The following is a 12,972-nucleotide window of genomic DNA, read 5'->3' as shown; positions in this document are numbered from 1 at the left end:
ATGAGCCTCCAAAGCTCCAATTTCTGTTTATTTCTAGTGCGTGACTGAGGGTTCAAGGGCTTGGATCTGGTGAGTTGTTGTGATCTGGAACACGCTGCCATATTGGCAATATGCAGATCAGTTGGGTGCCCCTTTAATTGGGCACCAGTCCTCCAAAAGGCCCTCAGAGCCCTTACCAGCTGAGCTATGCCTCAGGTTAATTTTACACTACCCCATCGCTTCAGGTTGAAAGGTGGTGGTGCTGAGGCCTCACTACCAGACCAGCCTGGACCCTCCCTGTGTGACTGTGGTAAACCCTGCCATCATCGTGGGTGCATTATGTTCCCCCCCTCCAATAATTCTCAAGCCTTCCCCTCCAAAGCTTTATGCCACTCCAATGCTCATCCTGCCCAAAGTTATTGGCACTTTCTGGCTTCATATGCTCACCTGACGCAGGTAATTCTTACACTTTTAGACAGGTCAGGTGTTAAGAATCGTACAAAGCTGGTATGAGAGGTGGCTTATCCTTCATCTTTTTAATCAAAGAGCTGGTGAATTGAACTTTCAATCATTAAAGCACTACCCTTCCTTTTTAACATTTAGCTTTGCAGCATAGCACTCATTATTTTGTCAACAGGCAATGTTAGAACAGGTTGTGGACACATTTCTATAAAACACAGCTTCAAAAGGACACGGGTTTCGAGATATACTGCAGGCACCAAAAATCAGCCAGGGGACTGACACAGTGACATCTGACATGTGATTCTCTCTCAGTCGTTTTACCCGTGAGGCAGAAAGTTCTGGGTCAAGTCCCACTCCAGCTATCCCAGTATCCTTGTCAATATTTAGCCCTCAATCAACACTGAAAGATAGATTACCTGGTTATCGTCACTTTGCTGTTTGTGGGAGCTTACTGTGCGCAAATTGGCTGCTGCATTTCCTGCATTACAACAATGACTACACTTCAAAAGTACCTCATTGACTGTGAGATGCTCTACGGAGTCTTGACACTGTCCTTGTTTTTGTAAAACAATTGTTGAAATAGTGTGTAGAGAGATATTAAAGCAGCTGTTCATGAGTCTGCTATCCACACCTCCCCTAGACAACACCTTTTATTACTTTACATGCCCCATTACCATTCCCTTCGGCCTTACACCGTGAACCCTTCTTTCATTCAATCCCCCCTGTCTCCCACCCTATCACAGACCTTCTCTTTTGCTCTGTTTGCCACCCTTTCACCTTTCACTTGCTTAAAACCCGTTACATTTCTTACTTTTCCCGGTCCTGATGAAAGTTCACAGACTTGAGCCATTTCTATTTCCGTAGATGCTGCCTGACTGGCTGAGTGTTTCCAGCATTTTCCATTTTTATTATTAGTATTACGCTCGGCTCATAATTCCTATACACTTCAAATAAGAATAAGCAAGGTGCAAATCATTGTCAGACATCCATTTAATTATTCATTTGGCAGTGCAGTGTGAAGAAGAACATACTGTAACAAATTTTATGTTTTATGGCATGTTACTTACTTCAGTTGAGAAACTATTAATAGCTGTTCTGGTTAAAAATCAGTTAGTTATTGATTTGGCTACAATGTTCTGGTTAATTATAGCCATCTATTCTACCAGTCAAGGCCAGTGTATTAGGGCTTTCTCAAATACATGCTAAATATAATTATAACAGGAGCTGACCAAATAATGACTTAAGGACAGAAATAAATGCATATAATTAGGCTTATGAAGGTTAGTTTTTTCAGAGACCATGCTGTACTATGGATCCAAGATATTTTTTAATTCTTTATTTTATCATGGGATATGGGTGTCACTAGCAAGGCCAACATTTGTTACCAATCTCTAATTGCCCTTGAACTCAGTGTCTTGCTAGGCCATTTCAGGAAGGCAGTTAAGAGTCAACCACATTGCTGGGGGTCTCACATGTAGGCCAGACCAGGTAAGGGCAGCAAATTTTCTTCTCTAAAGGACATTAGTGAACCAGATGGGATTTTTAGAATAATCAGTAATGGTTTCATGGTGACCATTACTGAGACTAGCTTTTCAATTCCAGTTTGTTAATTGAATTTAAATTCCGCCGGCTGCTATAGTGGGATTTGAACCCTTGCCTCCAGAGTATTAGCCTGGGCCTCTGGATTACTCATCCAGTGACATTACCGCTACCCTCTCCCTGTCTGCTAATTTAACAGTGATGGGCTGGATCACCTCCTGCAGTGCAGCAACCTTAGATGGATTTAAGATAGAGATTAACTATAGAATGGTTGCAGCACAGAGGAAGGCCATTCAGCCTCTCATGTGCATGCTGACTCTTTGCAAGAGCAACTCATCTAGCCCCATTCCTCCACCTTTTCCCTGTAGCCCCACGGGTGAAAATTTTAAGTTAAAACACTAGAAATTTCCTCCTCTAAAGCGAATTTCTGAAAATCAATATATGGGTTTAAAATGGTGATCTATATTGCTTAACAGTGCCATATTCCGTGTTACAATCATGATCATGTTCCATGCAATATTTGAGAATCTACATTCATTTTTCCACTAACTTTCAATCACATTTCTAGATACTTATCCAACGCTTCTTTGAAATTAGTTAACAAAGCAAAGCAATCGACTTCCAAGCATTGTGAGGCTGTCTGCAAAAGGCTTTTAATTAGCTTGTTGCTCTTAATGTGGATTGCACTGTTCCACCATTCTTTTTGTGTGCTCTAGTTAATGACCTCTTTCATACTTTGCTTCCTGACAACGCTCCACTTGGGAATGTTGCTAATCAATATCTGTTTCCAGAAATTAAGTTTAAAATGTATTTTGGACATTGTGCAATACTTCCTTTCTGAAAATTTCACCACAGAACTTTGTTTTAATGTTGCAAGGAAAACATTCTTTGACCAAACCTTTTTGATTAATCTCTAATATATTCATTTTTTTTTGCTATATCCTGCAATCTTATATTTCAAGGAAACAACTCTAATTATCTCCTGAACTCATTCGTCCCATGTGCTTTACTTGTACCGTCTCTGCTTTGACTTACCTGCTGCTGAAACCCTCAGCCTTGCCTTGGTGACTCTAGACTTGATCATTCTAATGATATCCTCTCTGGCCTCCCGTCTTTCACCCTCCATAAAATTTAACTCATCCAAAACTCTGCTGCCCATGCCCTAACTTGCACCAAGTCCCATTCACCACATCACCCCTGTGCTCGCTGTCCTATGTTTGCAGTTCAGCAATGCCCTGATTTTCATCCTCACTTTGAAATCCCTGCCCGGTATCCTCACCCTTCCCTGTCTCTGTAATCCCCTTCAGCCAACCCTCGGAGATATCTGTGCATTTCCCATTCTGGGCTTTTGTGCATCCCTGAAATTCATTGATCCACTATTGGCGGCCATACCTGCAGCAGCAGCCTAGCCCCTAAGCAACTCCTTTCATTGAACTTTTGACCCTTCACCTCTCTCTCCTCCTTCAAGATGCTCCTTAATTTACCTCTTTGACCAAGTTTTTGGTCTCCTATCCTAATATTTGCTTGAGTGGCTCAGTGTCAAGTTTTGTTTGATTTCTTCCTTACGGAATGCCTTGGGATGTGTTATTACACTGAAGCTTGATTGAAATGCAAGATACCGCTGTTTACATTTCAAACTCTCTAGGTCTTGTGTCCCCAAACACATTCTGTAACCTGGTAAATTGTTTCTGAATATGCTTGAAACTAAGGTATCGAATGAACTTGTTCCCAATTTGAACCCTTTGTCTTGAAACTACGCTCACCTCCTTTGATATGGATCTTATCCTATAGTTATCCTATAGCATCCTATAGTTCCACTCATTAGAATCCTCTTCCCAGTTGCACCTTTTTTATTCTTTTATGGGATGTGGGCATTGAAGGCTAGCATTTATTGCCCATCTCTAATTGCCCTTGAGAAAGTGATGGTGAGCTGATAACTGATAACACTGATAACTATCTTGATGATGCTACTTTTGGATGTAAGCTTGAAAATATAATTGAGTGCGCTTCAAATCTCTATTCATCCTTCACAATTTAGGTGGTCCACCTCTAAACTCCTCTCTTTCCTTAATGGATTTCTCTTTCTCCAATTCTGGTAATGATGGGTTTTTTTTTCTGCAGAGACCTATTACAAGCTCACTCACTCTCAGTTACCTGGATTATGTTTCTTCCTTCCCTGCTCTCTGTGAAGACTCCAAGACCCAGATATCTGAGCTTCAGTATGGGCAGTATGTGGTTGAATTTTCAACAGGCAGTCGCAGTTCATGTTCTAACCTAGGACATGGAAGGCAACAATAGTAAGAAGACATCGGCCTGAATTTTCCCGTCAGCGATTTGGGGGCGGGGCCCACTCGCCGAGGGGAAAATAACGCGAGATGATGTCGGGAGGAACCCCTGACGTCATCCCGATCCATTTAAATTTTTAGGAAGGCGGGCGGACAGTGAAATCAGCTGTCTGCCCGCCGACCTGTCAATGCCCAATTGAGGCCATTGACAGAGTAATTAAGATAATTAAAGACCTGCCCGTCCAACCTCAAGGCCGGTGGGCAGGCCAGGAGCCCCAGTGGGATTCTGAAAAAACATGAAACCTCATCCACCGGCGGGATGAGGTTTCATGGCCGTTTTCAAAAACTTTAATACATTTTATGTGATATTTATTAACATGTCCCATCTCGTGTGACATTGTCACATAAGGGGGACATGTTAATTTTAAAATTTTTCTATTTTTAAAGTTTTTTGGACTGTCAGTAATCTCCCTGAGACAGCACTTTGCCTCAGGGAGATGTGCGCGCACTTTGACAGATGGGGATTCCCTCCCCCCTGCACAGGAAGTGGATAGCGTTTCCTGTCGGGCAGGCCATTAGGTGGGCCTTAATTGGCCCGCCCACTCTAGAATGTCTGAAAGGGCTGTGGAAGCAGGTTCAACAGTAACTTTCAGATGGGAATTGGATGAACACTTGAAGGGTAAAAAAAATTACAGGGCAAAGGGGAAAGAGCACACGAGTGGAGATAATTGAATAGCTCTACCAAAGAGTTGGAACAAGCACAATGGGCTGAATGGTCTCCCTATGTGCTGTATCATTTTATGATTTCTGTCTTTTTATTCTGATGACTCCGTTATCCGTACTGACATGTCTTCTATTTGCTTTAATTGCAGTTTCCCCCTCAGTTGTGGCGGGGAGAGTCCTTGATTGTCATTGGTTCCTTATCTGCAGATGGCCATATTCCTCCACCCAAACAAAGGTCCCTTGTCCTCGCCAACCAGCCTCCACATTTACCAGATTGCCACTCTGTCATTTGCACAATCAACATGACTCCCAACACCGACTGCACATTTTTCCCTCCCCCCCCACCACTTCCTTCTCTGTTTTTTAGAAGGGCTGCTGCCTCTGGGATTCCGGCATCATTCGGACGTTCGGTGTTCTGTTCCCTGGCACTTTTTCTCGCAACTGCAGTAAATACAACATCTGTTCCTTCGCCTCTTGAACATCATTGTCGGAGGCCCTGACTTCTCACAGGGAATACTGCAATTTGCATGCATTTCCTCTAATCTAGTTTATTCTATTCATTACTTGCAATGCAATCAGTTCTACACCAGGGAGACGAACGCAAATTTGGTGACTGCTTTGACCCTGTGGCCCATGACTTTGACTCCACACCCCACCCCCCTAATCCCACCCCATTCCTGGTCTTCTACACTTATGAATGCAAGTTGTAGAAACTGGAACTCATGTTTCAAGAGGTGTTACAAAATTGAGCAAAGGGCATTTTTAAAAAAATCTTTCGTGGGATGTTGATGTCGCTGGCCCATCTCTAATTGCTCTCGAACTTGAGTGGCTTGTAGGCCATTTCGTACCCTATTTTCAGTGTTCAGACTTCTGGGCAATTTTGAAGGGCATAGCATTTAAATGGTTAAATTAAACAAAGTGGTTCCAAACCAGATGTCATGAGTTGAGGTTAGATCCGCGAACAGCATTGGCTTCACTACGAATCGGTAAACCAGTGCTGTCGTTTGAACTTCACTTGAATATCACTCTTATTTTGATGGGGATCTTTCTTGATATTTACGCATTGAAGAATTTGCAAAGATTTGTTGTGCTTAATCACGCCCGTGCATTTAAAGTGCCAAATAACTTCGGCAACACAAGTTACACCCACGAGGGTTGGAAGGAGGAAGCCGAACTCGCCCTCTGCACCCGATGGCCAAAAAGATTCAGAGTGTGGGGCTAAAATCCAGCCAGAAACAGAGGAGCAGCCCCTTCAAATAACATGCTACCCCTCAATGTCCATAGACTTGGGACAAGGACTCCCTAAGGCTCAAAACATCACATGCAGTCTTGGGGGGGTGGGGGATGCAACATTTTCCTCCCCAGGTTCCCAACAGTGCAGGCTCTATTTCGAGGGAGCATTACTTTAGGAAGGGTGTGAAAGCTTTGGGGAAAGTACAGAAGACATTTACTTTAATGTTTCCGGGGGGATGAGGGCTGTGGGTAGACCGGAGAAGCTGGCCTCATTCTCCTTAAAAGCAGAGAAGGCTAAAGGGGGGAGGTTTTTGATAGAACTGTTTAAGATAATGACGGGTTTAGACAGCGCAAATAAAAGGAAAGTGCTTCTAATGGCCGAAGGCTAATAACCAGAGGCACAGATTTAATGTGATTGGCAAAAGAACCTGAGATGAAATGCGAAAAATACTTTTTAAAATAACGCTGGTTAGGAATTGGAATACCCTGCCTGAGCGCAGTGGAAATAGATTCAATTGGAATTGAAAAAATACTTGAAGAAAACTTGCAGGGAGATGGGGAAAGAGTAGCAGAGAGGGACTAACAGGACTGCTCCACAAAAGAGTCAGCGCAGATTTGATGGGCTGAATGGCCTCCTTCTGTGCTGTATTATTCCATGATTCTAACTCCTAATCTGTTGCATGATATGGACGAGAAGGGTCACTTCATGAAGAGGCATCACCTGCAACTGCAAAAAAACTCACAGCTGCTCTGGGTACACTCACCATGATCCCAAGGCCTATGGGGAGAATTTTACGGCCCTGTTTTAGTGGGGACGGGGCCGTAAAATGCAACGAGACATTCTAAACCTCATTGGCTTCGGCGGGATCGTAAAATCCCGCTGCCATAAAATTTCGCCCTATGTGTGTGCAAATAATGCTGTTCTGACCTTGGCACAAGAGAGGATTCCTGTCATTGACATCTCCATTTTATTGGCAATGCAATGGTCAAGCCATGCTATTTGCTGCAGCCTGGCTTATAATATCAAAGACGTCTTCTGTTTTGGTTAAGGTTAATAGCTTAAATGCAACAGGGTTGCCCCAGATTATCATAGGAGACATTGGAAAGGTAAACCAGTCAAAGAACACATCTTATATGACACATTCAACAAAGTAAAATATCCCAAGGCAGGAGCATAATCAATCAAAATTTGACACTGAACCACATCTGGATTCATTAGAACAGGTGATCAAAAGTTTGGTCAAAGGGGGAGGTTTTAAGAAGCACCTGAAAGGAGGAAGAGGGAGAGGAAGAGATGCTGAAGGGGGAGAGGAAGAAATGCTGGAGGGGGAGAGGAAGAGCTGCTGAAGGAGGGAATTCCAGAGCTTAGGGCCCAGGTAATTGAAGGTATCATCGGTAGAGCGATTAAAATTGGTTATGCCCAAGAGGCTAGAATTAGACGAGAGCAGAGATTTCAGAGGTTTTTAAGACTAAAGTATATAATTCAGATAGAGAGGCGGGGGGTGAGGAATACACAGGTGTGAATTTTTAAAATTGAGGCTTTGCCTGACCTGGAACCAATATAGGTCAATGGGGTGATGGGTGAACAGGACTTGGTGTGAGTTAGGGTGTGTGCAGTTTTGAGTGGGCTGCAGTTTATGTAGGGTGGAAGATGGAAAGCTTGGCAGTACAGCATTGGAAAAGTTAATTCTAGAGGTAACAAAGATATGGGGCAGAATTTTATGGCAGTGGGATTTTACCTTCCCGCTGTCGTCAATGGGGTTTAGAATGTCTCGCCGCATTTTATAGTCCCGTCCCCGCTGAAACGGGGCTGTAAAATTCTGCCCATGGTTTGGGGTTTCAGCTGAGGATGAATTGAGAGAGGGGTGAAGTCAGGCGATGTTACAGCGGTGGAACGAGGTTCAAAGCACACACTTGCGCTTCACTCTTGATCCCTCTCCTGGTCCTTGTAACTGAAACAGTGAAAGAGAATTACTCTGAGATTCCCACTCATGCTGCTCTCCAATTCCTCACAAAAAGCCATTGAATCAATCCCCCAATGACTCAAACCCACAGCACCTTAGGAAAACCTCCCTACAAGAGATCTGTGTCTGGTGTATCACGTGAACACAATGTAAATCAACTATAATTGACGTGACAATACATTTAAAAACTTGGTGGTTTTTAATTTTCCTGGGAAACATTAAATCAAGGAAAAAAATTATACCTGGAATTAGATTCTATTCTTGGTGCAACAGAGATCTACAATTCTCAAAGAGTGACATTATAAAATTCATGTAAACTTTCCATTGTCTTTTGAATTAACCTGGTTTTTCACTTAAAATGGACGAATTTAATAATCACATGTGACTAATGGACATTTCCCCATTTCACATACGGTCTTGCAGATGATGAAAAATTAAATGAGATTGAAATGTGCTTCTTACATTATTTCATATTACAGAAAAGAGTTCAGAATCTAATGAAATATGTAGTTCATTGCTGCAATACACAGCTACTCAATAATAAAATGGTAGATCCAATTCAAAATGCTTGACTACCTTTTTGCCTTGATATTTCTTTTCTTCCATTTAGTCGGAAACTGTACTTAAGGAAGAAAATATGCCTAATAGAGTTCTTATTGCTGTTGTCTGCACTTGATAGAATCGTTCAGTTGCGGTAAGTGAGACCTGCGATTAAAATAATGGCTGGAGGAAATTCCAAAATGAATATTCACAGAAGTACCAGCCGCACAGCTGCACTGAGGCACAGAGGCATGGATGGTCAGGGGTTGGTGACAGGCTGTGGGCTGTTCTGTTCCGTTCTAAGGGAAAGACGAACAATGGGGTCCCTTCCAAGGCAAACGATTTATAGAAAATCATAAAACAGACAGCACAGAGGAGGACATTTGAGCCATTGCACCTGTGTCGACTCCTTGAAAGAGCAGAGGTCTTTAGTCCCATGCTCCTGCTTTTGGTCTGTGACCCTATAAGGCTCATGCTCAAATATCAGTCCAACTCCATTTAAAATTATTTATGGAATCAGTTTCCACCACCTTTTCAGTTAAATCATTCCAGATCCTGATAACTCTCTGAGTGAAAGCATTTCTCTCCCTCTCCCCTCTAGATCTTTTGCCAATGGTTTTCAATATAAGATTTCTGATTATTTGCCCACTCCCCAATGAGAATAGTTTTACTCTATCAAAACCTCTCATCATCTTGAAAACATCTATGAGGTCACTTCTTAACCATTTCTGTTCCAAGGTGAACAGTCCTAACTTTCCTCCCCCTTCTCCTCATAGCTGAAGCCCCTCAGCCCTGGTAACACCCTGGTAAACCATCTTTGTATCCTTTTTAAGGCCTTTATATCTTTCATGAAGGGTGGGACCCAGAATTGCCCTCAATCTCCTGGCTGAGGTCAGAGTAGTGATTTGTAAAAAGGTGTGATTGGAAGAGGAAGAGGGTCATTCAGCTCAACACCTAGGTCTTCAGGAGCGTGGTCTTGTTTCAGTGGACTGGGTATGATTATCTGCAATGCATTCACAGGATGAACCTTGCTGAAAAGAGAGACATGTTGCTGAAGCTTTTCATCCTGCGCTCATCAGGACAAATGCAAGAATACCAAATTTCAAACGGATACAATTTATACTACAGGTCGAGTATCCATTATCCAAAATACATGGGGCCAATCGCATTTCGGGTTTCAGGTAATTTTGGTTTTCGGATATAGGACTAGCACCTACTTACACTACAATGGCCAAGGCCGAGACCAGCTACAGTCTAAAGTCAATAAAATGGCTGGAAAATTAAGATATATCACTGAATAATAAACACAGAGTACCTGTAATAAATTGTGGCTCCATCTGTGATTCTGCTTATAAGAGGGGGTTCAGCGTGTCGATGTGCAGATGAACAAGTAGACTTCCCGCGCTAAAGGTTGGGTGCGGGTGATGAAGTTCACGTCGGCTTGGGTCAGGGGCCTCCTGTGCTAAAGGTCGATGAGGTTCAAAACAGTGCGGTTTTTTAATATGTTCGGTTTTTGGATTTATGGGTGAAGGATACTTGACCTACACATACTCAACCTATACAGGAGAAAAGAATGCTGATTGGTGGGCAAGTCATTGCCATGGAGAAAGCAACGGAGAACTGTAGGCTCCCCAAGTTCCTGGGTAATTCAAAAAAGGTGCAAGGCTTGAACATATTCCTTTTGTTTGCAGAGAACGGGTCCCTGTGTATGAATAGGATATAGGGCAGCAGAGTTTTGGATTGGCTCATACAAAGTAATGCAAATACAAACACAAACCACCAAGTGTTTTATCATTCAAATTAATCTTTCAATTAATCAGATGGCTGAAGGGTATCTCTGTGGCACATAGCCACATATCAATTTGAAAATGAGTATTAAGCAATTACAGCAACTAATAAGTCAGATCATTTAACGTAATGGGTCTGGAAAAAGGGAGGGGGAGGCTTACAACTTCCAAAGTGCTTTTGATTTGGTAAGTCACTTTCACCTTTTAATGCTCCCTCCTCTCACACACAGTGTAGAAAAGTGCTCCTGTATACTTTACAGAGGGGAGTCATTACTTGTACAGTCTAAGAGCAGCCATTGCATTCATTACCTCTGTTCTGCTGATGTGTAATGTTTGAGCTTCTGGTATATATGAAATATGCATAGCCAAATTCACTATCATATTATCTGGAAATACTCTGAATCCTGCAGAGTTACACGAAAGCGTGTTCACTTATCTTTCTCAGCGGCGAGCTAGACAGTTCCTGCAAAGTAAGCGGGGATTGGCTCTAGGGTTTCCTTTGCAATCTTAGATTCAGGGAGTGCGACTGGGGTTACACGAGAAGTGCTTCTTGCTGAGTGAATGATTAGATTCTACATGCTCAGCCCAGAATTGAATTTTAATAGACTCTCTCTTTGGGGCTTAGGATTGTCAACTCTGGACGAGCAGAAATTTCCTCCAATTAAGTATCGGGAAGACTGAAGCAATTGTTTTCAGTTCCCACTCCAAGCTCCATTCCCTAACTACCGACTCCATCCCTCTCCCCGCAACAGTCTGACATTAAGCCAGTCTGTTCATTAGCTTGGTGTCACATTTGACCCTGAGATGAACTTCCAACCATCACTAAGACCGCCTATTCCCACATTTCTAACATAGCCTGACTTCAGTCATCTGCTGTTGAAAGCCCCATCATACCTTCATTAGCTCTAGATTCGACTATTCCGATACACCACTGGCTGGTCTCCCACGTTCTACCCTCTGAGGGCTGTTCGGGAGCAGGTGCGGGCGGGTGAGGAGCTGATCGCTGCCCACGATTGGCTGCGTGCCGCCATTTTATGCGGGCGGGCCAATTAAGGTTGGCCCCAGCGCTACCTGTGCGACCAGAGGGAGGAGGGAGAGTCGCATGCACGCGAAAGAGCACAGCAATCTCCCTGAGGCACGGAGCTGCCTCAGGGAGATTAAGTAGATAATAAAACTTTTTTTTATAAATAAAGTAAAACATTATTTAAACATGTCCCCTCGTGTGACATGAGCTGGGGCATGTTTGTGAATTTAGCAAAATTTATTTAATTATTTTATAAAACCTTCAGGAAACCTCATCCCGCCCGTGGATGAGGTTTCCTGAAACATGTGAAGGCCGCTTGGGCTCTTCGCCTGCCCCCCCGCCTACCTTAAAGTTGGACAGGCAGCGTTGTTAATAAGGTAAATTACTTTTTTAATGGCCTTAATAGGCGGTTGACAGTTTGGCGGGCGCGCAGTCGACTCCAGCGTGCGCCCTTCGAACGAAATATCAAAATGACGCGCGATGAAGTCAGGACGCAGGTCCGATGTCATGTCGCATCATTTTACACGTCAGCGTGTCGGGCCCACTCCCGCCAGTTAACAGCAATATTCTGCCCTCTGTAAACTTGAGGTCATCCAAAACTCTGCTGTCCCTGTCTTAACTCGCACCAAGTCCCATTCCCCTACTGCCCCTGTGCTCGCTGACCTACATTCACTCCCAGCAGAGCAATGCCTTGACTTTAAAATTCTTATCCTTTTGTTCAAATCCATCCATAGCCTCACCTCTCCCTATCTCTGCAATCACCTCCAATTCTACAGTCCTTCAAGATACCTGCACTTCGCTAATCCTGGTCTCTTATGCAATGCCTGCACCATCATTGATGGCCATGCCTTCAGCTACCTAGTCTCCAAGTTCTGGAATTCTCCCTCCACAACTCACTGCCGCTCTACCTCACTTTCCTCCTTTAAGACACTTCTCACACTTCTTAAAACCCACTTCTTTGACCGAGCTTTTGGCCATCCGATCAGCTTGGCTTGGTGTCATACTTTATTCTATTATGCGCCTGTGAAGCACCTTGGGACATTTCATTATGTTAAAAGTGCTATGAACATAAATCGTTGCTGTTGTTGTTGGTTGGACGTATTCCTGGAAGTTTCACTAAATGACCCATAACCACCTCACCAGCCACTTTCTCATTGGCCTCCAGTCATGACTATCGTCATAGTGCACCTTCTTCCTAGACCAATTGGAAAGTGAATATTCATTGCATTATCTGATTGGTTGATCGTTGACTTGGAGTCAAGTAGCCATTATTCTCTTTCTCCAATATTTTAATAACTGAAAGATGACCTCTTCATGCCTCAATGGTTTTGCTCCTGGGAGCGGTCTTTTATTCCTGGAGATTCCAGGACACCCCTGGAGGGTTGACAGCCTTACTGGGGCTCCATGAACCCAGGGGGCTAAAAATTTCTTATGCC

The 12,972-nt window shown here is 43.4% G+C and overlaps 1 protein-coding gene across 1 annotated transcript in view; it reads right to left on the bottom strand.

The window, feature by feature from the left end:
- The window catches only part of LOC144689995 (uncharacterized), a 149,512-nt gene that overhangs the window by 1,224 nt on the left and 135,316 nt on the right, over positions 1-12,972 (bottom strand). The gene's annotated exons all lie outside the window — the stretch shown is intronic.

This window comes from Cetorhinus maximus, chromosome 14 (genome assembly GCF_964194155.1).
Source record: "Cetorhinus maximus chromosome 14, sCetMax3.hap1.1, whole genome shotgun sequence".
NCBI lineage: Eukaryota > Metazoa > Chordata > Chondrichthyes > Lamniformes > Cetorhinidae > Cetorhinus > Cetorhinus maximus.
The sequence above is the reverse complement of the archived record's forward strand: the minus strand, read 5'-3'. Positions and strand labels throughout refer to the sequence as shown.